Source organism: Stenella coeruleoalba (genome assembly GCF_951394435.1).
Source record: "Stenella coeruleoalba genome assembly, chromosome: 17".
Classification (NCBI taxonomy): domain Eukaryota; kingdom Metazoa; phylum Chordata; class Mammalia; order Artiodactyla; family Delphinidae; genus Stenella; species Stenella coeruleoalba.
This window is the reverse complement of record NC_137163.1, coordinates 28,310,378-28,334,293: the sequence shown is the minus strand read 5'-3', so window position 1 is coordinate 28,334,293 and position 23,916 is coordinate 28,310,378. Positions and strand designations below refer to the sequence as shown.

Here is a 23,916-nt window from a genome sequence, read left to right as displayed (position 1 = left end):
AAAAAATGTAAGAATCCTGAAACTGACTATGATCATAATGTTGATGAAATAGGAAATAAAACTAAAAGATTACACAGAGTGAAAGAGTGGCCACATTTACCAAAAGCAAATGAAATTATGTGAGACATTTATTAGATGAAACCTTTGGCATACGTCTTATAGTTAACCATTAACCATTTTAATATGGCATAATAAAAATAAAAACATTTGTCTAAGAATATCTCACTGATTAGATGAGTTATCCAAAACATTAATAGAAACCATGCACTGTCATTTAATTAAATTTCACTATTAAATTTTAAAATCCACGACTATGCAATAAAAATATAAAATTTTGTATGCCCAGTATGTAATAACATGGTAGTCAAAAAGTAGTTCTCTGTTTTAAGAGATTGGTAAAGCATCTTCTTAAGATAATATTTATAAATTCAGGAGAACCCTACTTAAAGAGTTCTTAATTCAATGAAAAGGGTCAATGCTTCATGAGGTCAATAGAAATGCTCTGATGACAGTACTTTTAAAAATATAGCAACACTTTAAAAGCATTTACTTAGAAATCAGATGAACACAGAATTATGAATTTTATATTCATACATGAAATCAGGCATGGAGTATAATGGTACTTGGAAGCTAACATTAAAAGAGACTCAAAAGGCTCTGTCCCTAAGATGTCCATAGGGAATAATGTTTTTAAAGACTACTGAATGTATATTAGGATATTCTTGTAGGATTCAAATGAGATGCCAGGGACTTCCCTGGTGGTCCAGTGGATAAGACTCTGCGCTCCCAATGCAGGGGACACGGGTTTGATCCCTGGTTAGGGAACTAAGATCCCACATGCTGCATGCCACATGGCGCAGCAAAAAAAACACAAAAACAAATGAGATGCCAAAAGAAATACACTAAAATTACACAGAAAAATAAAAGACATAGAAAGATGTTGATTAAACATATTAAGTATGAGAAATAAAAAGAATATTGCAACTATACTAATGATTAGATTGAAGTGTTAATACTTACTTTTAACCTCTGTTTTAGACAAACTCATTTGTGACCTGATCATTTAGGTAGCTACAAGGATGAAAGACCAAAGATGACATTGAAATATATGAGGAAATAGATATTTTTTTAAACTGAGAGGTTTCTAATTTATAAATTCCACTTCTTTCTTCTACGTTTCTTAAGGAATTAACTGAAGTCGTGATCACAAGCCACTAAATAATAACTATTTTCAAGACCCGGGGAGACTTGCCAGATACCAATGGGCTAGATTATAAGTGCAAATAACTACAAGGATGGAAAATAACAATGTTATTGAGTCATTTGTTGAGACGTCAATTGTTGAGACGTGCATGGATCTAGAGACTGTCATACAGAGTGAAGTAAGTCAGAAAGACAAAAACAAATATCGTATATTAATGCATGTATGTGGAACCTAGTAAAATGGTACAGATGAACCAGTCTGCAGGGCAGAAGTTGAGACACAGATGTAGAGAACAAACATATGGACACCAAGGGGAGAAAGCAGCGGGGGGTGGTGGTGGTGGTGTGCTGAATTGGGCGATTGGGATTGACATGTATCCACTGATGTGTATAAAATTGATGACTAATAAGAACCTGCTGTATAAAAAAAAAATAAAATTCAAAAATTCAAAAAAAAGAAGCTATAGATTCATAACATCAACTACATAACTCAGAAAATATTGATACATATTTCAAAGAAATAGATTTATAGTCATTTACAGACCATGGATTAAAAAAAAACACCTCAAAACAAAAAGACAATTTGGCTCTTTTTCTTTCTTTGAATGTTATTAAAAATGACCACAGCAATTATTTCTAAGTTCTTGCATTTGAGCAAGAGATAGCAATGTTATAGTGCTTTGTAGCTTATAAAATATTTTGCGGGTCACCTTTGTAGTTTTAGCATAAAACTATGAGTTAAGATTGATGAAGATGAGAATTTTACAAATGAGAAAGCTTAGAGAAATTAGTAAATTTTCTAAAATAAGTGGCTTGAACCTAGGTTTCCTGATTTTAAGGCTGGTCTCCTGGCCTTTATGATCACTCTGAGGCAGAATCAGAATAAGTACATAGATGTTTATTGATCCAAATAACGTTTACTTTATGCATTCCCAGAACTAGGGGATGAAGCCCTGACAAATCTTTTCTCTTCATCACTACCCTCCCTCCCTTCCGAATAGCAAAGGCAGTATGGCTCCTTCCTGGTACCCAATTATTCCTGCTTTGAGGTAGGCATGCATGCCCTTCTGTTTGGGATACAGCACATCATTACCATATACTTAAAAAATAAACTCCAGTCTAGACCTGCTGATTCTTTTAATAACATGCAATATCAAACCCACATATAAGCATTATTATAAACTGCTATCTGAAAGGTCAGGAAACTATTGTCCTAGGGACAGCAAATCATTAGATCCCTGTAATTACTTAGTTGTAAAGCAAAACATGTAACAGGAAAGAGATATTTGGTGTGTCACTTCCAATTGTCTTGTTCTTCTTCTCTCCTGAGAATTCTTATACTAAAACGAACAAGCCCTTCACACCAGGCAAATTAAAACTCAGTCTGTGATAGATCAATAAATTATCTGTGGCTACATAACACTAGCACAGACAATAAGTTTGGGACTCTCCAAGTCAAAATAAAATATAAGGTAAGGCTGCATTGACAATTGTGTGTGTGTATGTGTTTTCAACAATTATAACCTGCTTTCCATGAGTCCACAGAAATGTTTGTACTCCCTTTGGAACAAGTGACCCTTAAATCCAGATATTGATCTCCACGATTTCTCACACCGTTGAAGCCTTCCTACGTGCATAATGGGCACATAGAAGGAATTTCATAAAAGCTATTTCCAACCTGTAAAATCATTTAAAATACTAAGCATGTTGGTGTTGAGGAACACCTTTTAATTCAGTCAGGCTTCTCTGCAGGGTAAGGTTAAAATCTGGTGAATCTGAGCTATGAAAACAACTGTTCTTTATAATTCTGACAGAATGTACATCATTTTCCTTATCAGGTAAAAAAAAAACCCAAAGTAACTTAATCATGTTTTAAACAAGTCATCTTAATTTTCATGTTAATATTTGTAATATCACTAACAGAGACTTTGAAAGAGTAAGCATACGATAAATGTAGAATTCATGTTCAAATTAATATATGAATTAGTTTTTAGTTTTGAATATTTCTTGAGCATTTATTATGTGCTTGGCATTAAGCTAAGTGCTTTCTCTACATTATCTTGGTTACCTCTTATTAATAATCCTATGGGTCTAAAAAGGATTACGTCCATGTTATACATTTATTTTCTATATTAGCATTTCCCAGTATGTTCCATAGGCCATTAGTTCTAAAAAATATTCAATGAAAAAGAGGGCTCTGTGGTTGAAATCTGTATCATTGCTCCTCTTGGGGATTTAACACATACCTTATAAAGGATATGAGAGTTAACATTAATGGACTGAAAAAGAAAACCAATATGATCTTTTCAATAGCTATGAAAAAATAATTTGACAAAATTCAACATCCAGTCATGATAAAATCTCTCAGCAAACTAAGAATAGAAGGGGACTCCTTCAACCTGATAAAGGGAATTTACAAAAAACCTAGAGTTACCTATCATATTTAATGGTGAAAGAATGAATGTTCTCTCCCTAAGATCACCACAAGGTAAGGATGTTCCCTTCACTACTTCTGTTCAGCACTGTCCTGGAGATTCCAGCCAGTGAAACGAAACAGGAAAAACAAATACAATTAATCCAGATCAGAAAGTAAGAAGTAAAACTTTCTTTATTCATAGATGACATGATTGCCAATTTAGAAAATCCTACAGAGTCTACAAAAAAGTCACTAGAACTAATAAGTGAGTACAGTAGACCTGCAGATAGGATATCAACTATATTTCTAAATACTAGTAACAAACAATTGCAATTTTTAATTAAAAGAAGTCATTTACAATAGCATAAAAACATAAAACACTTTGGGACATATCTTTTAAAAATGTAACTTATTTGTATGCTGAAAACTACAAGACATTAAAGAAGTTAAAGAACACCCAAATAATACCAAATTCATGGATTGGAAGCTCAATATTGTTAAGATGTCAATTCTCCCAAAATTTACCTCTAGATTAAACAAAATCCCAACTAAATCCCAACAGACTTTTCTTTAGAATTAACAAGCTGATTTTAAAATTTTTATGGAAATGCAAAGGATCCAGAGTAGCCAAAATCATTCTGGAAAAGAACAAAACTGGGGGACTCAACGACTTGATTTCAAGATCATAAAGCTATAAAGCTATAGTAATCAGTGTGGCATTGGCCTACAGATAAACACATAAATAAATAGAACAGGATAGTCTAGTTGATTTTTGACAAAAGCAATCCAATGGGGAAATTTAATTTTCAACTGTTTTCAACTGCTTGAAAAGGCTATATAGTCTTTTCAAACAATTACCATATGACCAAGCAATGTCTCTCAAAGAGGAATGAAAATATATGTCCACACAAAGACCTGTTCACAAATATTCATAGCAGTGTTGTTCCTAATGCTATAAAAACTGTAAACAACCCACCAATCACTGAAAGGATAAACAAGTTGTGGTACATGTATGCAATTTAATACCACTCAGCAATAAAAAGGAATTAATTACATGCATGATACATGCAACATCAAGATGAATCTAAAAACATTATGTTAGGTAAAAGAAATCAGACACAAAATGCTACAAACTGTATGATTATATGCCATCTTGAAAAGGACAGAATTATAGAGACAGAAACCAGATTAGTGTTTGCCATGGGCTGAGGCTGGGGGGAAGGGAATGACTGCAATACAGATGAAGAACTTTTTGGAGTTATAAGAATGTTCTATATCTTAAAAATTTTTTTTTAAATTGAAGTATAGTTGCTTTACAATACTATATTAGTTTCAGGTATAAACCACAGTGATTCAATGTTTTTTTGTTTGTTTGTTTGTGTTTTGCGGTACGCGGGCCTCTCACTGCTGTGGCCTCTCCCGTTGCGGAGCACAGGCTCCGGACGCGCAGGCTCAGCGGCCATGGCTCACGGGCCCAGCCGCCCCGCGGCATGTGGGATCTTCCCAGACCGGGGCATGAACCTGTGTCCCCTGCATCGGCAGGCGGACTCTCAACCACTGCGCCACCAGGGAAGCCCTGATTCAATGTTTTTACAGATTATACTCCATTTAAAATTGTTATAAAATATTGACTATATTCCCTGTGCTGTACCATGTGTCCTTATAGCTTATGTATTTATTTTATAAATGGTAGTTTGTACCTCTTAATCCCCTTTCCGTCTTTCCACTGGTAATCATTAGTTTGTTCCCTATATCTGTAAGTCTGTTTTATCTGTTTGTTTTATTTTTTAGATTCCACATGTAAGTGATATCATACAGTATTTGTCTTTCTCCCTCTTATTTCACTAAGCATAACACCCTCTAGGGTATCAATGTTACAAATGGTAAAATTTCATTCGTTTTTTACAGCTGAGTAATATTCCAAGGTGTGTGTGTGTGTGTGTGTGTGTGTGTGTGTGTGTGTGTATACATATCACCTATCTTCTTTACCCATTCATCTGTTAATGGACACTTAGGTTTTTCTATATGTTGGGTATTGTAAATAATGCTGCTATGAACACTGGGGTGCATGTATCTTTTTGAGTTAGTGTTCTCATTTTCTTCGAATATATACCTAGGAGTGGAATTGCTGGATCACAATGTAGTTCTATTTTTAGTTTTTTGAGGACTCTCCATACTGTTTTCCATAGTGGCTGCACCAATTTACATTCCCACAAACAGTGTACTAGGGTTCCCTTTTCTCGCCAACATTTGTTATTTGTGGTCTCTTTGATGATAGCTATTCTGGAAAATGTCCTATATCTTGGTCACGGAGTGGTTAGACAACTGCGTACATTTGTCAAAAATGGTAGAACTATACATTTAAAAAGGGTAAATTTTACTGCAGGTAAATTAAACCTTAATGAATCTAACTCAAGCAAAAAAAGGTCTCTCAGAATTACTTTAGTAAGAAACTGGTTTAAATATATATATTTTTAACATCTTTATTGTAGTATAATTGCTTTATAATATTGTGTTAGTTTCTGCTGTATAACAAAGTGAATCAGCTATATGTATACATATATCCCCATATCTCCTCCCTCTTGCGTCTCCCTCCCTATCCCACCCCTGTAGGTAGTCACAAAGCACAGAGCTGATCTCCCTGTGCTATGTGGCTGCTTCCCACTAGCTATCTATTTTACATTTGGTAGTGTATATATGTCCATGCCACTCTCTCATTTCGTCCCAGCTTACCCTTCCCCCTCCCCGTATCCTCATTCTCTACGTCTGCATCTTTATGGTTTACATATTTTTTAACTTAAAGTTTTCTAAGATTATTTTTTACTGAAAATATTTTGCAACTTCTTTTCTCATCCTATAGAAGTCTTTATTATGCTCTACACTATATATATGAGATATATATTTATATCTTATAATGTATTTTAAATATATTTATATTTTATAAATAGTTATGTCCTTTTATATTTATAGTTATAGAAATGAAGGAAACTTTCTTAAAGTTAATTTTGAGGACCATAGACATAACAGAGACAAAACATTGTATTAGAGAGACTAATAGGACTCAAATCCTAATGGAGACTCAAACGTCCATGTGTTTGAGTACTACCCCTCAGAGAAGCAGTATAGAAGAGTTCCCAGAAGAAAAGTGTTTCACATTTAAATAATGTCTATTATTAGATACTGCAATAGCTGTTGAGAATACAAAGTTCAAAGACAGATTCTTGCCCATAGGTTGCTCAGAAGTAAATGTGGGAGATAGCCAAGTCAACTTATTGAAAATTCAGCATGATACATAGAGTGTTATAGGTGTTTACACAGTGATAAGGAAGCACTTAAGAGGCTCATACAGTTCTAATTCAGAGAGGGTCAGTCATGGAATAGCTCAAGGAAGGGTTCCTTGGTGATGCCTGGGTTGAATTTAGCTGGGCATAGAATGTGGGACAGGGGGAGGGAGGAGCACTGCAGCAGCAGAAGCATGAGATTATATTATCGATATCTTTGAGAGAATATTCAAGTGGTTCAGTATTGTTTGGATACAAAGAGTTTGTGGAGATTTTAATCAGGGGAATGATGTCAGATTTAAGTTTTACAAGGAAATTCTAATTGCAATGTGGAGGTTACTGAAGAGGTAAGACTAAAACAGAGAAACCAGTTAGGAGGCCCTTGTGGTCTCTGAGGTGGGAAATAAATAGGGTGTAAACTTGGTAGTGGTAATGGACATGGAAAAGAGAAGACATATGATAGAAATATTTAGAAGGTAGATTTGATATTATTTGAAGACTGAGTGGACATTGAGAGTGAGGAGAGATTGAAGGAGAGATTCTTTCTGGGTTTTGTTAAGAAAACATTTAAGTGTTGTTCCAGATAAGAATCCTTCTCAAATTACTAGCATGACACATAAAACAATATTTATACATTATTATTTCTTACAATCCCCTGCAGTATGAAAAAGGCAGGAGATTCTCAAAAACTGCTTAACCAATGAAAGAATTCGAATAGTAGAGAATTAAATGTTCATAATTTCAGATTTTTGGGAATAGGCAGATGAGAGAATTTTTTAAATAGAATTTCAAGAAACTGTAATTGTTTCCAAGGCCCAGAAAGTACAATTCCCTCCAAAGCTGTAATTGTCAAAACATATGAAAGATTTTGTAAGATTAAAAGCTCAGTATCTTACTTTTGATACCTAAAGTATGTTAAAAAATTGAAGATAGTTAATAATAAAAAATATGAAGCTCTTTTAGTGATATCAAAGTTACTTAGGTGTACTATTTCTTTAAATCTTTTTTTTTTTTTTTTTTTTTTTTTTTCTGCGGTACGCGGGCCTCTCACTGTTGTGGCCTCTCCCGTTGCGGACCACAGGCTCCGGACGCGCAGGTCCAGCGGCCATGGCTCACGGGCCCAACTACTCCGCGGCATGTGGGATCTTCCCGGACCGGGGCACGAACCCGTGTCCCCTGCATCGGCAGTAGGACTCTCAACCACTGCGCCACCAGGGAAGCCCTCTTTAAATCTTTAAAAATATTTTAATTTGTATTTTTCTGATAAAGAACTGCTGTAATTTCCTATTGCTATTTTTAACATCTTTATTGGAGTATAATTGCTTTATAATATTGTGTTAGTTTCTGCTGTATAACAAAGTGAATCAGCTATATGTATACATATATCCCCATATCTCCTTCCTCTTGGTCTCCCTCCCACCCTCCCTATCCCACCCCTCTAGGTGGTCACAAAGCACTGAGCTGATCTCCCTGTGCTATGCGGCTGCTTCCCACTAGCTATCTATTTTACATCTGGTAGTGTATTTATGTCCATGCCACTCTCAATAGATTTTCCCTTGAAAAAGCATTTGCATGATTTATATACATTTAACAAAAGTAACTCAGTAAATTCTCCACCTTACTGTTCACACTCATTGATCTTTTCCATTCTGTTCAAATGCCCATTCCTATTCTTATCCTTCTTATTCTTAGTTGAAGATCTCACTTCCCAATTTACCAACGAAATAAAGACATCCAGCCTGAACTCCCTCACTCTCCTCTGTCCCTCCCAAACTACTGGAAGGAATTTTTCCTTCATGGAAAATGATTTCTAGTGAAAAGTGATTGACTTTCAGGTATATTGCACACACAAAAAAAACTAAATATGAACCTTCCTAGTGTTGTGATATACGAGTTGAATATTGATTTAAAACTTGAGCTGGATTTACAACCTGACTTTGACTTATTCAATTACAGATAAAGAAACTAAGGCCCAAAGAGGTTCAATAACAGTCCACTGTGACCAAATAATTTTCTTCACCTTAAAAGGTCTGTTCTAGTTCTAAAAATCTATTATCCTATGATTAAAAAGAAAATCTATGACTAGTTTATGGGTAATAGAGAGAAACATACAAAATAAATTGGCTGTAATTTATCAAAATAAAAGCAGACTATGGTTATTTAAAATCTAGTTATGAAGAGGCAAAAAATAAAGAGTATATCAGTGTATATTAATTTATTTAAAAAAATTATTAACGGTCTACCAGGAACTCTTCTAGGCTGTGGGGATACAAGCAATACAAAACAGACAATAATTCCTCCTTTCTGGGCTCACATTCTAGTGAAGGGTGACAGAGAATACAAAACGAAATAAGCAAAACTATGCATCACATCAGATGATAAGTGGTATGGAATAACAGAGAAGTATGCTAATTGCCAAGAGTTGGGTAGAAGGAGAGTTACCCTAAATAGGGTCATTGGGGAAGGTCTCACTAGGAAGGTGACATTGGAGCAAAGATTTGAAACAGAAAGAATAATCCACATAATGATTGGGGAGTGGGGGACAGGGACATGGTGGGAAGGTAGGGGGATGCAGGAAAGCGATCTTTTTAGGCAGAATGAAAAGCAAGTACAAAAGCTTGAGGTGGTACCATTTCTAGCAGGTTTCATAAACAAAAGGCCAGAACAAGAAGGCCAATGGGGCTAGAGGAGGGGGATGGAGGATTAACATGCAATAGAATAGGAAGGTATTAGAAGAGCAGCTTGCTGTAAGGTCTTATCTTTATAATGAAACAGAAGCTGTTGCAAGATGTTTGAGTAAAATGATGTGATCTAACTTATCTTTTAAAAGGCCCATTTGGACTTTTATATTGACTATAAGAGAGCAAGGGGTTAAGCAGGAACCAGTGAGAAGGCAGTTGCAATAATCCAGGTGAGACACAGATGTGGTGAGAAGTGGTTAAAGTCTGGATGTATTTCAAAGGCAAAGTCAACAGGATTTGCTGACAGGTTGGATGTGAGATATGAAAGACTATAAGGTTTTTTGGTTTGAACACCTGAAAGGATGGAGTTGCTATTACTGATAAAGGAGAAACTATGGGAGATGCTGTCTTAGATGGAGATTGAAGAATGTAATATCAGGAGTTCACTTTAGTCATGTCAAGTATGAGATGATTTTTAGACATCCAGTTAAGGATGTCAAGTAGGTAGTTAGATATATGAGTCTGAAGTCAGAAGGCAGATCTAGGAGGGGAGATACAAACTAAGAAGTCACCAGCAGATATATGGCATCTAAAGCTATGTATCTGGATGAGATTATAGAGAAGATGTTCAATGACGTAGCTTTGGGGCATTCGAACACTGCTTTGTCAAAAAGATATGAAGGATCAAATAAAGGAGTTTCAGAAAAAGCAGCCAGTAGGGTAGGAGGAAAACCAAGAGAGTGAATGCCCTGGAAGCCACAGTTTAAAATGCTGCTCAAATAAAATGAGGACTGAAAATGAACCACTGGCTTTAGAAAGGTGAAGGTCATTTGTGTCCTTGATAAGAGATATCAGGGGAAAGAGGTTTACAAAAGTCTGATGGGAGAAACTACAACATGTTTTGTACTTACAATCCATAAAAAAGAGAAATAACGATGGAGAAGGAAGAATTGCTGGAATGACAAGCTGACTTGAAGAAAGGGCAGGGAATCTAGTGATCAAGTGCGGGGGTTGCCTTTAGGAGCACAAACAACTCACAAATAGGAAAAAGAGAGAAATCAGAATATACACTGTTTCCAGAAAACAGCTTTTGCTCATTTATTACTATTACTTTTCTTAGATTCATATTTTATATTTGACTTATGAGTTCATTATTTTAAAAGTAAGTTAACTCCTTTTTATTTTTGTACATATTTTATTTTTATACATACTAAACAGTACTTTCTAGATTTGAGAATATCTCCTTTCAATCCAAAAAACTTGCTTGCAGCTCAAGCAATTCCACTGTGCTGCAATACCATCCAAATGGCAGAAACAACTCAGATTCATATATGACATTCCAAGCCTTCTTTACTGTTTTCCTTAACCAAGAAAAAAGTAATTAGGATATCTCATAAGGACATTCCATTAACAGGGATATGCCAAGATAATATTCTTTTTACTCCATACTATTTACGTAAAATATCATCTCCCTTCATACCCTTTACCCTAGGGTACTACTCTGGTAACACCTTGGGGTAAAGAATATGCAGGGAGATTGTATTTCAATATTCAGGGAGACAGTATTTAGCATTTGTTATATTTAGGTTAAATAAAATACACTTGTCCTCTTTCTTATGATTCATAATGTGGAACAAGTAAGAGGATATTAGTAAATTATTTAGACGTTACAAATATTTTCATTGACTTATCAATAAATAATAAGCTAAATATTATTAATAATGAAAATATCAGAACTACAATACAGTTTCAAAAATTCAAGTTGTCTTAAATATAAATGAGAAACTACCTTGTTTTTCAAAAACAGTGACTTCTAAGTTTGTAACTCCTACCTAGTCCTTTGTAGACATTCCAAGTCTCTTTGCTGTTTTTCTTAACTAAGAAAAAAGTAACCATCATACTTCATAAGGGCATTCTATTAATGGGATATGCCAAGACACCATTCGTGTTACTCTCTATTATTTACATTTGTAATTTATTGACTATATATGTATATATATATATAAATATATATATTTAAATATAAAATGAAATATATATGCAAGCCAACAGAATGGCTTGCATACTAGCTATATTTGAGCTTTTCGGCCAGTAAATTTATTTGGTACGACAGAAAAAAAAAACCCAAAGCAAATCTCACATGTGTTTTGATGCTGCTACTGAATGTATGACTATGTAGCAGTTTTATTCCTGAGGTATTGGGTTAGCCAAAAAGTTTGTTCGGTTAGTGAATACATTGTTCAGTAAAATTCTTGGTGAAAATGAAAAATGTTTTTTATTTTTATTTAAAACCGAACAAACTTTTTGGCCAGTGCAATACGAAACACTGCCAACTTACCTGTTAGTAGAATTTAAACTAAAATAAACACAATTAAGAATAATGTGAAAAACAACATTAAATTAATAAAATTACCACACTTTTCATGTTTCTAGAAAAACTGCCTTCTGTATATTAGTAAAATTTCTAAGAAGGACTATATATTATCCTGGGACAACATGTGCTGTGGCCTTACATTTCTCTTTTTTTTTTGCCTTAAACAGTATATTTGTTTTCTAGTGCTGATATAACAAAATGTCACAGACTGAGTGGCTTAAACAACAGAAAATTACTCTGTCACAATTCTGGATGCTAGAAGTCCAAGATCAAGTTGGCTGCAGGGTTGTTTCTTCTGAGGCCTCTCTCCTTGGCTTGTGGGTTGTGACCTTCTCCCTGTCTTCACCTGGTTTTCCCTCTGTGTCTTAATCTCTTCTTCTTGTAAGGACACCAGTCCTATTGGATTAGGGTCCACCCTAACAAACCCATTTTAACTTAATTACCTCCTTAAAGGTCCTATCTCCATATACAGTCAATTCTGAGGTACTGGATTGAGCTTCAGAATATAAATTTGGGGTGGGGGGCATAATTCAGCATATAACAAACACTATACTTAGTTACAGGGAAAATGTGTAACTTGGAGAAGGCCTTAGGGTATTTTTCTTTTATGTAGTCATAATAATTAAAAGGTAGGCCCATCAAATTAATCCACTGAAATTCTTTTTATTATAATGATTAAATGTTTATTCCTTATCATTTTAAACAGAATCATCACTCAGTGTTCTTTGAAAAACTAAAAATGGTGGAATGGATTATACAAATTTCTTTATAATTTACAAAGCACTTTCACATATTTTTTCCTGGGAAATTCATACTCATAGAAATTAGAAACTATGGCTATATCTAAAACTTTTCTTATTCTTCATTCAATGGCCATTAAACTACACTATGTGACATCTAAAAAAGAAAATAGCAGGTGGAAATTCATGTGTATGAGGATTTTGGAGACTTAAAAAGTCAGTATAAGTTTTTCTAAAAGAACGACCTAAGCCTAAAGTTGCACAATGCTTTTTCAAGTACCATAAGAATGTTTGCCTGCATCTACAATACGGTGGCAGAAGCAGGGTGAAATTAAGAAGAAAGGACAGGCTTTGGTAAATTAAACTAAGCTATCTTCCTAACTAATCTGAATACTTACATTAGCAAATAATTTACCATCATACTTTTCTCAGACTCTGTTAAAGTAATTTGAAAGCTTTGGCCAATGTGTAGAAGTCCAGGTGGCTCCCAGTGGTAGAGAGTAACTTTAGTAAACTAAAATTCTGTACTGTATTTTTAAGGTTGCAGTTTAAAGAGCAGATCCACATTTCATAAGATCAGTGGCAAACACATGGCATTCTCCTCCTCCTAGAGTTCCACCACTCAGATTGATCAAATTAACTGAATCACTGTTCCACTCATTGAGCCTGCAGTTCACTGCCTCAAAATTCAGAACTCTGCTAACTATGGCTTCCACTATTATGGTGTGTTTTTTTCCTGTTGGCTAATACCATGCTTTTGGGTGAGAAGCTATAGGACATTATAGTTGAAGTTTCTCTATGTAAATTCAGGAAAATTCTTCAGGCTATTTTTTTCAGGTTGAAATCCCTAAAGTATTATGCCCTGGGGATAAACTCAGGACCTGGCAAGAGCAATGAGCAGAAGCATCTTTTAGAAGGGAATCTGAATTTATTCTACATGAAGTAAGGAGAAAACTTGTGATTGAACATGCCTCTATTTCCTCATTCTCCTGAAGCCCCAATAAAGTAAGTAAAGGAGTAAAAAGAGACAAAAAATATATAAGAAAAAAAAAGAAGGAAGATATGATGAGGGATTTCAACAGAATTCTTTGGGAGATGAAAAGCAGATGGATAGTGGTGTTCAATAAAGGAAGCTATAACCTGGGTGCCTAGACAGACAGTTATCCATGAGAAACACATTTCTTCTCCTTCATCTCCTTCTTCTTTCTCTTTTTCTTCCTCCTCTTCTCCTCTTTCTCCTTCTCCCTGTTCTCTTTTTAGTCTAATTTTCCCTACAGAAACCTGGAAAGGTTTAGGACATGGAAGCATAAGGCACTGGGGGAGGTGGTAGTGAAGCTCAATGCTGAGAACAACGAGAGTGGTTGAAAGTGGCTAGACCCTTGGATTTCATCTACTCCCCACACCTCTAAGTAAATCTTTCTTTATTTTCTTCCCACCTTCTAACTTGAAGAGTACCAATATTTTAGCTTCTAGATGAAATACCACATCTAAGAGGCTCTGGACACTAGTCAGTATGGGAAATGGGGCTGAAGCCAAAATGACTAAGTCCAAATTTTTGTACTGATTGGTAAGACTCTAGCTACCCTTCTCTACCTGTTCCTGGAACATAGGATTGAGGTATGTACCCTCCCATGTGGGAGAATAAGAGAATACTTCTCGGGCTTCCCTGGTGGCACAGTGGTTGAGAGTCCGCCTGCCAATGCAGGGGACACGGGTTCGTGCCCCGGTCCGGGAAGATCCCACATGCCATGGAGCGGCTAGGCCCGTGAGCCATGGCCGCTGAGCCTGCGCGTCCGGAGCCTGTGCTCCGCAACGGGAGAGGCCACAACAGTGAGAGGCCCGCGTACCGCAAAAAAAAAAAAAAGAAAAAAGAGAATACTTCTCTGGAGAAGCAAATGACCCCAAAGAAAACACCTATTGAAACAGATGACTGAGAGATTGCAATGAAAAAAGAAAAGCAGGTTCATTACCAATCATTATACAGATGAGGCACCCTATTCACAAACATATTGTGCTTCCCTATGGCATTCTAGGCTCTTATACTTAAATATGAAACAGACAATTAAGCATCATAAGACATTTGAGGACAGTCCTCAACAAGAAATACAGACATTGGACTAGATAAAGAGAAAATAAATTACATAAAGAAAACAGACACAGTAAAAGGGGTAAAACATACTTTAAGGAATATTCTCAAAGAAATAACAGATGATTATTACAAGCATAAAACAAGAACAAACATGCTATAAAAACAGAACAGAGAATAAGAAAAATTATTGGAAATAAAAAATAAGATAGGTAAAATTAACAATTCAATAGGAGATTTGGAAGATAATGTTGAAGAAATTTCCCAGCTGGTAGAACAAAAAGATCAAGCAGATGGGAAACAAGAGATGAAAAGTAAAGAACTTAGAGGATCCCACAAAAGATCCAATTTCCAAACAAGAAAATGGAGAGAATGAAATCATCTATAGAATTACACAAGAAAATTCCCCAGAACTAAAATGTGTAGATACCAGTCCAGATTGGAACAGGGAGATATAAGAAAAATAAAAGCAAAGGAAGAAATTGATAATTCAACACTTGAAAAACAGTACTGAAAAACTACAGTAAATTTAGGCAAATGAAAAAAAAATAAAAACTGACAAATGAAAACTTTAGGCAGTTACTAATTCCAGGAAAAAATAAAGGCTTGTACAGAAAGGAACGAGTAGTTGCAGTGTCCTACTTGTGCAAAATATCCTTTTTTGTTCTACTTGACCTAGAGTGACAAAATATATTTAGACAATCAGAATAAAGTAAACCTTGTATAGGAAGGACTGGGGAAGGGGAATGGAGGCAGTGGGAAAAATAACATTGCTACACAGAGATAGCAGTAAAATATGTTATTTAGAAATATGAAAATACTAGAGAAAACAAATTTTTAGAAAAATTCAGTGTTTGGTTTGGGAGAGGAGGATTGGCATTATTATAATTCTTTCAGTAAAATTTGCCTTAATAAAATCTATGTACGTACATTTGATAAAAATAAAAATCTAACTAAAATTAATACAGGGACTTCCCTGGTGGCACAGTGGTTAAGAATCCGCCTGCCAATGCAGGGGACATGGGTTCAAGCCCTGGCCCAGGAAGATCCCACATGCTGCGGAGCAACTAAGCCTGTGTGCCACAACTACTGAGCCTGTGCTCTACAGCCTGCAAGCCACAACTACTGAGCCCATGTGCCACAACTACTGAAGCCCGCATGCCTAGAACCCGTGCTCCGCAACAAGAGAAGCCACCGCAATGAAGGGTAGCCCCCACTCGCCACAACTAGAGAAAGCCCACATGCAGCAACGAAGACCCAATCCAGCCAAAAAAATAAATAAGTTAATTAAAAAAAGAAAAGTAAAATTAATACAAAAGGGAAAAACCAAGATTATAATAAAAGGTAAGAGAGACTGGAAAATGAACAGTCAAGACTTAGACATTTCATATATATGCAAAATTTAAATATTATAAAAAAACTTTTAAGTGTAAAGCCAGACCCTATTTGTAATCATATTTTAAAAATACAGTCAAATGATACTTCTCTTATTTTCACATTATGTTAGTGCCTTGATTTATGAAATTTATGCTTTTGTTTGGTATCTTTAAGTTTACATAAAATATATACTAATTTTTTGAAAACAAGAACAAAAGATCCAAACTGTCACACACAGCATTCTACCAAGTTAATAAGAGTAACTATGTAACAGTATATCTCTGCAAAACTTTGTTTCCAAAGTGAGGCTAGGAACAGCTCACTTCCTACCTTAGTCATTGGTTGTGAGGAACAGAGACTCACTCAAACTAGCTAAGTAATGACGGGGAACTTATTTAAAGGGTAAAACACTATTTAAAAACTCAAGGGCAAGTTTTATGAGAGAATGGAACAAGGAAAGAGAATGCCATCAAAATCCAGGGCTGCTGACTTCATTCTCTCTATTCTCTCTCTCCAGGGCCACAGGGACTCTTATTTCTTCATCCTTGTATGCACCTCAATCACTACTTTTTCTCTATGGAGCACATCTCCCTGTTTCACTTATACTAGCCCAAACATGGCCACTAGGGTCAGCTTTGGGTGATCTCTCTAAATGTTCCAAAGTTGTGACAAGAATTCCTAAGTTCTAATTCCAAATGCCTGGAAGATGAATCTGACTGGCTTAGCTTGAGTCAGGTGCCTACAATTTATCCAATCAGTCTCGGCTGTGTTTATCTGGTGGGGTGAATGATGTGTGTGTGTGTGTGTGTGGGAGTTGTCATGTGACACCATGCTCACTCAGCAAGGATTGTGGGAAGAGAGAAGCGATGACAAACAGGCAAACTAACAGGTTTGCTTTATCTTTTCAGCTCTCTTGATAAGAACTCAAAAGGTTTCTTTCAATCCCTATCCTAGTTTCTCCAAACAAAACTGTCTACTCAGTAGGGGTGTCTACTCAGTAAATTCGAGTGAATGACAGGTATCCCAAATGACGTAGTGAAATGTGAAAAGTGTAAAAAGAGAACTTCCCTGGTGGTGCAGTGGTTGAGAGTCCACCTGCCGATGCAGGGGACACGGGTTCGTGCCCCGGTCCGGGAAGATCCCACATGCCGTGGAGTGGCTGGGCCTGTGAGCCATGGCCGCTGAGCCTGCGCGTCTGGAGCCTGTGCTCCGCAACGGGAGAGGCCACTGCAGTGAGGGCCCCGCGTACCGCAAAAAAAAAAAAAAAAATATGCCTGCCAATTCAGGAGACACAGGTTCGACCCCTGGTCTGGGAAGATCCCACATTCCACAGAGAAACTAAGCCCATGCACCGCAAATACTGAGCTTGCACTCTAGAGCCCATGAGCCACAACTACTGAAGCCCACGCGCCTAGAGCTGGTGCCACGCAACAAGAGAAGCCACCGCAATGAGAAGCCTGTGCACCACAATGAAGAGTAGCCCCTGCTTGCCACAACTAGAGAAAGCCCGCGCACAGCAACCAAGACCCACGCGGCCAAAATATAAATAAATAAATAAATTTATTTTTAAAAAATGTGTAAAGAGAAATGTATGTCTCTCTTCTCATTCTTGAATAATTTTTATTTCACATGTATATGTTAGAATTCTAAATCAGGGGAGTTATAGGAAACTTTCTTAGTCCTATTTTCCCTCTTTCAGACATTCCCACAACTGACCTGTATTTTTGGTCAATATGATTACCTTGTGATGTAAGTTGTTATTTGAAGATTTTCATTATGGCTGTTAGTGGTATGAGAATAGACCTGTGTCACAGGAAAGTTTTCCAGAATTTCCAGAAGTTATTGTTCAAGCTATTGGTGCTTCACTTATTATTAAAGGATTAAAAATTACATTTTTATTTCCAACTATGGGAAACCAATTCTTATATCCCCATCTATTTTATATCCTATGTAGGTAAGTAATGAGGAATAGGGTTAGGATGATGAGTGATAGGCTGGAAGAAATACGTTAGATTTTTAAAACACAAGCTATTTGAACTAGCATTATATTAGCCCCCATAAAAATATCCCATATGTTCATTTCTTGAAAATTGCTTTCATGTCCTTTTAAAGCTGAAAAAAATAAAACAAAATTAAAATTATGTTAAATGATACTCATATCTTGGCTTTTTCCCTAAGGATATCAAGGAGAAATTCCAAAGAGAAGAGAAAAAGAAATACTGTATGTTAGCAGGGTTTATCAGCAGTGTTTTTATGGGTTAAAGAGGTTCAGTTTTAGGTTATGTGTGGGAAAAGATGTGAGACAGGTGTGATTATAATCTCATTGCATTCCACATCTTCATAAGTTGGTTTCGAGTAGGTAGTTGCTTATTTTATAAATTTAAGAAACCATTTGGGCTTCTTGGATATCTTGTTAAAAATTCAAGACAATTGCCTGCAGATTTTACAAATTTAAAGTAGATGGATTAGTAAAGTGTGCATAAAAATGTAAAAAATAAAAATTACCTTTGCTTCCTCCAAGATAATATTTTCAAATCTATATCAGGCTTCCATTTAACTGTCATTAAGGAAATATTACACAGTTTGCTACATTATCCTGTACTAGAACTGAATGATGAATGGAAAAGAAAATAGAACTAGTCTATGAAATGATGACTTCATCAGAGTGATTATTTTATTTTTTATTTATTTATTTTTTATTATTATTTTTTTTTGCGGTACGCGGGCCTCTCACTGCTGTGGCCTCTCCCCTTGCGGAGCACAGGCTCTGGACCCACAGGCTCAGCGGCCACGGCTCACGGGCCCAGCCGCTCCGCGGCATGTGGGATCTTCCCGGACCGGGGCACGAACCCATGTCCCCTGCATCAGCAGGCAGACTCTCAACCACTGCTTCACCAGGGAAGCCCTATTTTTAAAAAATTTTTTAACATCTTTATTAGAGTAAAATTGCTTTACAATGGTGTGTCAGTTTCTGCTTTATAACAAAGTGAATCAGTTATACACACACATACGTCTCCATATCTCTTCCCTCTTGCATCTCCCTCCCTCCCACCCTCCCTATCTCACCCCTCTAGGTGGTCACAAAGCACCGAGCTGATCTCCCTGTGCTATGCGGCTGCTTCCCACTAGCAGAGTGATTATTTTTAACCACTTAAAATTTATTGTATTCATGTGTCAGGTATTGTGCTATGCTTTCACAGCAATTATCACATTTAATTTTCTAAATAACCTCTGAGGTAGGTATTATTATTTTCTATCAAATGAGATATCAGGGACTTACATAAAGTTATATTATTAATAATTTGTAAAGCCAGAAATGAAGTCGAAGTTTTAGAATTCCAAGGAATATCAGTGTTTTAGTATATTGACTGCAATTGAAAAAAACAACTATTTAGTAGAGTTCTTTTTTGGGGGCAGTAACTGTGAGAAATGTCATGTCCTTATATTTGTGTCATATATTTATTCAGATCTTTATTTGCATAGTTACAATTCACTTGGCTTTTATTCCTTTAGTGACAATTTCTTCAAAAACTTATGTCTCCTCAGGAAGAATCTAAAGAATTTCATGTAGTTCTTATTCCATTTTCAGACAGCCTGAGGTATAATTCATTTATAATACAATAAACTGAATGTATATAAAATACCATTTGAATAGTTTTGACATTCACAGTTGCGAAATCATCACTGCAATCAAGATAATAAACATATCCATTACTCTCAAAAAACCAACAGGGACTTCCCTGGTGGTACAGTGGTTAAGAATCCGCCTGCCAATGCAGGGGACACCGGTTCGATCCCTGATCCAGGAAGATCCCACATGCCATGGAGCAACTAAGCCCACGTGCCACAACTGCTGAGCCAGTGCTCTAGAGACTGCAAGCCACAACTACTGAGCCTGTGTGCCTAGAACCCGTGCTCCGCAACAAGAGAAGCCACCACAATGAGAAGCCTGTGCACTGCAACAAAGAGTAGCCCCAGCTCACCACAACGAGAGAAAGCCCACGTGCAGCAATAAAGACCCAATGAAGTCAAAAATAAATAAATAAATATTTTAAAAACAAACAAACAAACAAACAAAATCTATGTCTTCTCATAGGTTTGGCCACTGGTAACTCAGATACATTTCAGAAACTCAGGTACCTGAGTCTTGCAGCAAAAAGTTTTTATATTTTATTGAGTAATACATACTTTTTCTTCCTTAAATTAAAAATTCTTCATCTTTTCTAATTAGAAAAAAATTGCCTATCTAAGTTAATTTCATATAACTGCTCTTATGTGACTGTAATTTTTTGGAAAAGAACTCTCAAAATCAGACCAATGTACTCTGGTTGAACTTTTGTTTTTTAGTTAATTGTGCTTAGCATGCAGCTCAGGTTGATAATCTTGTCTGTGTTGACACTAAAGTATCTACTTATTGATGTTATGCTGCCAATTATAACTATTTTCATAAGTGATAATCTAAATTTAGCTCTTGATAGTTCAAAAATATCTAACTGTTATCATCAACACTTCTCAAAAAATATCAACATAATTTTATTTTGTTTCTAATTTTCTAGCATTTTAGAATGGGAAAACTTTTGTTCAGAATTAATGGTTAAAGGTTTTACTAGCTATTTATGAACTAAGTGAAAACCTGCAAGACTATTTTCCATTGTTTCAAATATATAGTGCAAATCCGACGTCTTATGTCCTCTACTCATATTGAATCAGGCTAGATTAAGGATAATAATCATAAATACCATTTCTAGCTACTAAATAAATTTATTCCTTACATTTTATGTTAGGTGGTATCATAATTGGGGCAACCAATACATTAAGATAGATTAGTTTTCACAAGTTTGACTTAACATGTTATATATCTCAAACTACAGTTAAATGCCATAGACTCTTTTATTTTCAACGAATTCCAATGAGGCAAAAAACACAAACAAAAAGCATAATTCCTCTGAGAATTTAGAGTATGGAGATCTGTAATTCATGAGATTACTAATTTTAATTCCTGCACAGGGATATTGTTTGATCTACTATTTTATTGAGAGGCTGGATTTTAGCTGTGAAATTTACCTGCAAAATTGTTTTATAATAGAAAATAACATGCTTTTGCTTTCAGTATTACTATTGTAAGAAAAAAACAGACTAAAACCAGATTATTAAGGCCTCCTTTTTTTTCTTCCTAAGGACAGCAAGGAAGTCACTATACAAAGTAAAATAAAAATAGAGAGAAAGCATAGATTTGTGAAGGCACAAATCAGATTCAGAAACTTCTCTTGGCCTGAAGCATTACAACACACACAGCATGCAGGAGAGATCTTTAAGGGAGTCTGCCCTGTGTCATCAAGGGTCTAGGTTACATCATCATTGATTTCATCTTCTCCATCTCCTAATTTTAATGGCTCTGCTTTCCCAAAGGCTGCTGTAATTTATCCCATGGGTTCTCAAAATAAGCGAAATTTAAAATAGAAACACTGCTTCTGTGTTGTCTTTATTGTCTTTGCCTTTTTTTGATACCACATCTATTTGCAGAGATAACAGTACCTTCTCCTCCAGTTCCAATGAAAATGCTCTTTATATATTCAGTTTTATCAATGAGATGAAGAATTTTTGTGATTTGTGAAATAAGACACAAACAATACATTTACTCTGCTTTACTGTAAAATTTAACCATAATGAATTTTGCTGAATTTATGAGACAAGAGATATATCCAAAATAAATTTGGATGAAATGTTTTGCAGCATGTGATAATTCAACTATAATTTTATTTTTTTTCTTACATCAGACTGGAGCAACCCTTCCACAAACATATTTTTAAAATAAACAAAATTACGGTAGTTTTACTTTCTAATATGCTCACTCCTTCCGAGATTCACTGGGAAAGAGTAAAAACTCTTGAAGAGGGTAATGAGTCCCAGCTGAGAATCATGTGCCAAGATGCTCAATGACTTTTTTTTTCTTTAAAGACATAGATAATAAGGATAGGAAATAATTTTTAGCTATTAGGGAGTGCTTCTTTAAAAAAAAGCAACTAGAAGTTCCACCTTGAAAATAAGTGAATTACCATTTCGAACTGCCTTACCTTATCTGAGAGTAGGAAGGGGTTTAAGAAGTTAGCAGCAGTTCTCAAATGTATCTGTCATTCAGGTAGAAGTTGTCACTGGTCCCTGGTAAAAAGTTAAATTTACTTCTCAGGAACTGTTCTTTAGTGAATCCTTAATATTCTTTCAGTGTTAAAATAGCAGTTTTAAGATGGAATGATGTGAAGCTAAATTGTGGTTGTTACTTCTAATGTACTCACTTAGCAAAATAAAAAGTTGGCAACTGTATATCAGTCCCCTTACCTTTGCCCTTGAAAGTTTACTGGTTCATAAAGCCCCAGATTGGTGAGCACTTTTCTAATAGAGCTTCTGTCTTTCCACAAATACTTAGTCTCTGGGGACAGATCATGAACATGACACACAGGTGTCAAATAAAACGTAGAGTCTCAAGATAGACAAGTAAGTAATGATTGTAATACAGTGGAATAAGTGCTTTTAGGGAAACGGAAGTGCAGGGAATACTAGAGCATATGAGCAGGCCACCTAATCCTGATTTGGGGAAGTCAGGCAAGGATTTCTCTAGGAAAAAGATATAAAACATGACTAGTACCTATTGGCTTTGTGAGCAAAGCATTTCCCTTGAGGTAACTAGGTACTTAGAAAAGCAAACCAAGGGGCTGCTTTATCACCATGGAATTAGAGCAAATGGCTATAATTAGAGCCTGTTAAACTTTGATGAAATAATCATGTCCCAGCCAGTACAACAGTGGCCAGGTATTAATTTCTCTAGAGGCAAGGTAGTGGGATAAAATTTTTGAGGTAAGAAGTGATATTCTCTTTCTCCATGTGTCTCTCTCTGTTTCTGTCTGTCTTTCTGAGAGTGAAACTTTCCTTATCCTCCTCCAGATCCTGAATCTTTGTCTCAGAAGAAGAGAGTTATCTGGGGAGAAAACTGGGAGGGCAGGAACCTCATCTTTCTGGGTTTGGTTTCCAAAACCCACCAAAGAGGATACAAGTAGGTGCCTCTGGATAAATCACAAATAAGACAGCGCCCAGGGAATAAAGCACTGGGGATGTGGGGGAACTTTCCCTGAGACTAAAATATTTTTCTCACAGGGCTGGGGAGTTGAGGCAGGAGGGATAGAGAGGAAGAGAATACTCAAGGGGAGCGGATAAAAGCAGAATTTGCTGGTTCCCAAGGACAGAGCCATATATCCAGTCAGAACCTCAAGGAGGTGAGAGCACCCAGTAAAAAAAAGGTTGGAAGGTATGCCTAGGGAGGGAATCTCAAATTCGCATGTGATCCAAAGGTAGTCAGGAGAGCCACAGGACCTGGAGGCGCTTGTGGAGAGAAACAAGGGCTGTATTGCTAACTGGGAGACTAGGCAGGCTTCCCAATGCCTTGAGACTACATAAGCGTGACTCATATATAACTGGTATGGCTGTAGTGGTTGATAAATTATCAAAGTACTTTATATTTGTTGATAGGCATTTACCCAGAATGACCTACCCTCCCCAAACTAAAGGATTAATGCCTGGGATGGCAGAGGAACCTCCAGGATGCCACATAAGCACTAAACCTGGCATCTGCATCCTTTCTGACTGGTTGGTATATTAGTTACCTCACGGTGCATGGCACTTTACTCCAAAAATCAGCAGCTTAAAGCAGTAATAACTACTTGTTGTCTCACAGAGTTTCTGTGGGTTAGGAATTTGGGAGCAGCT

The 23,916-nt window shown here is 36.1% G+C and overlaps 1 long non-coding RNA gene across 3 annotated transcripts in view; it reads right to left on the bottom strand.

Annotated features, from left to right (window-relative positions):
- The window catches only part of LOC307176263, a 177,695-nt gene that overhangs the window by 135,056 nt on the left and 18,723 nt on the right, over window positions 1-23,916 (bottom strand). For all 3 annotated transcript variants that reach the window (XR_013824680.1, XR_013824681.1, XR_013824682.1), the window contains exon 3: window positions 22,233-22,317. This is a non-coding gene — a long non-coding RNA (uncharacterized lncRNA). The remainder of the gene's footprint in view (window positions 1-22,232; window positions 22,318-23,916) is intronic.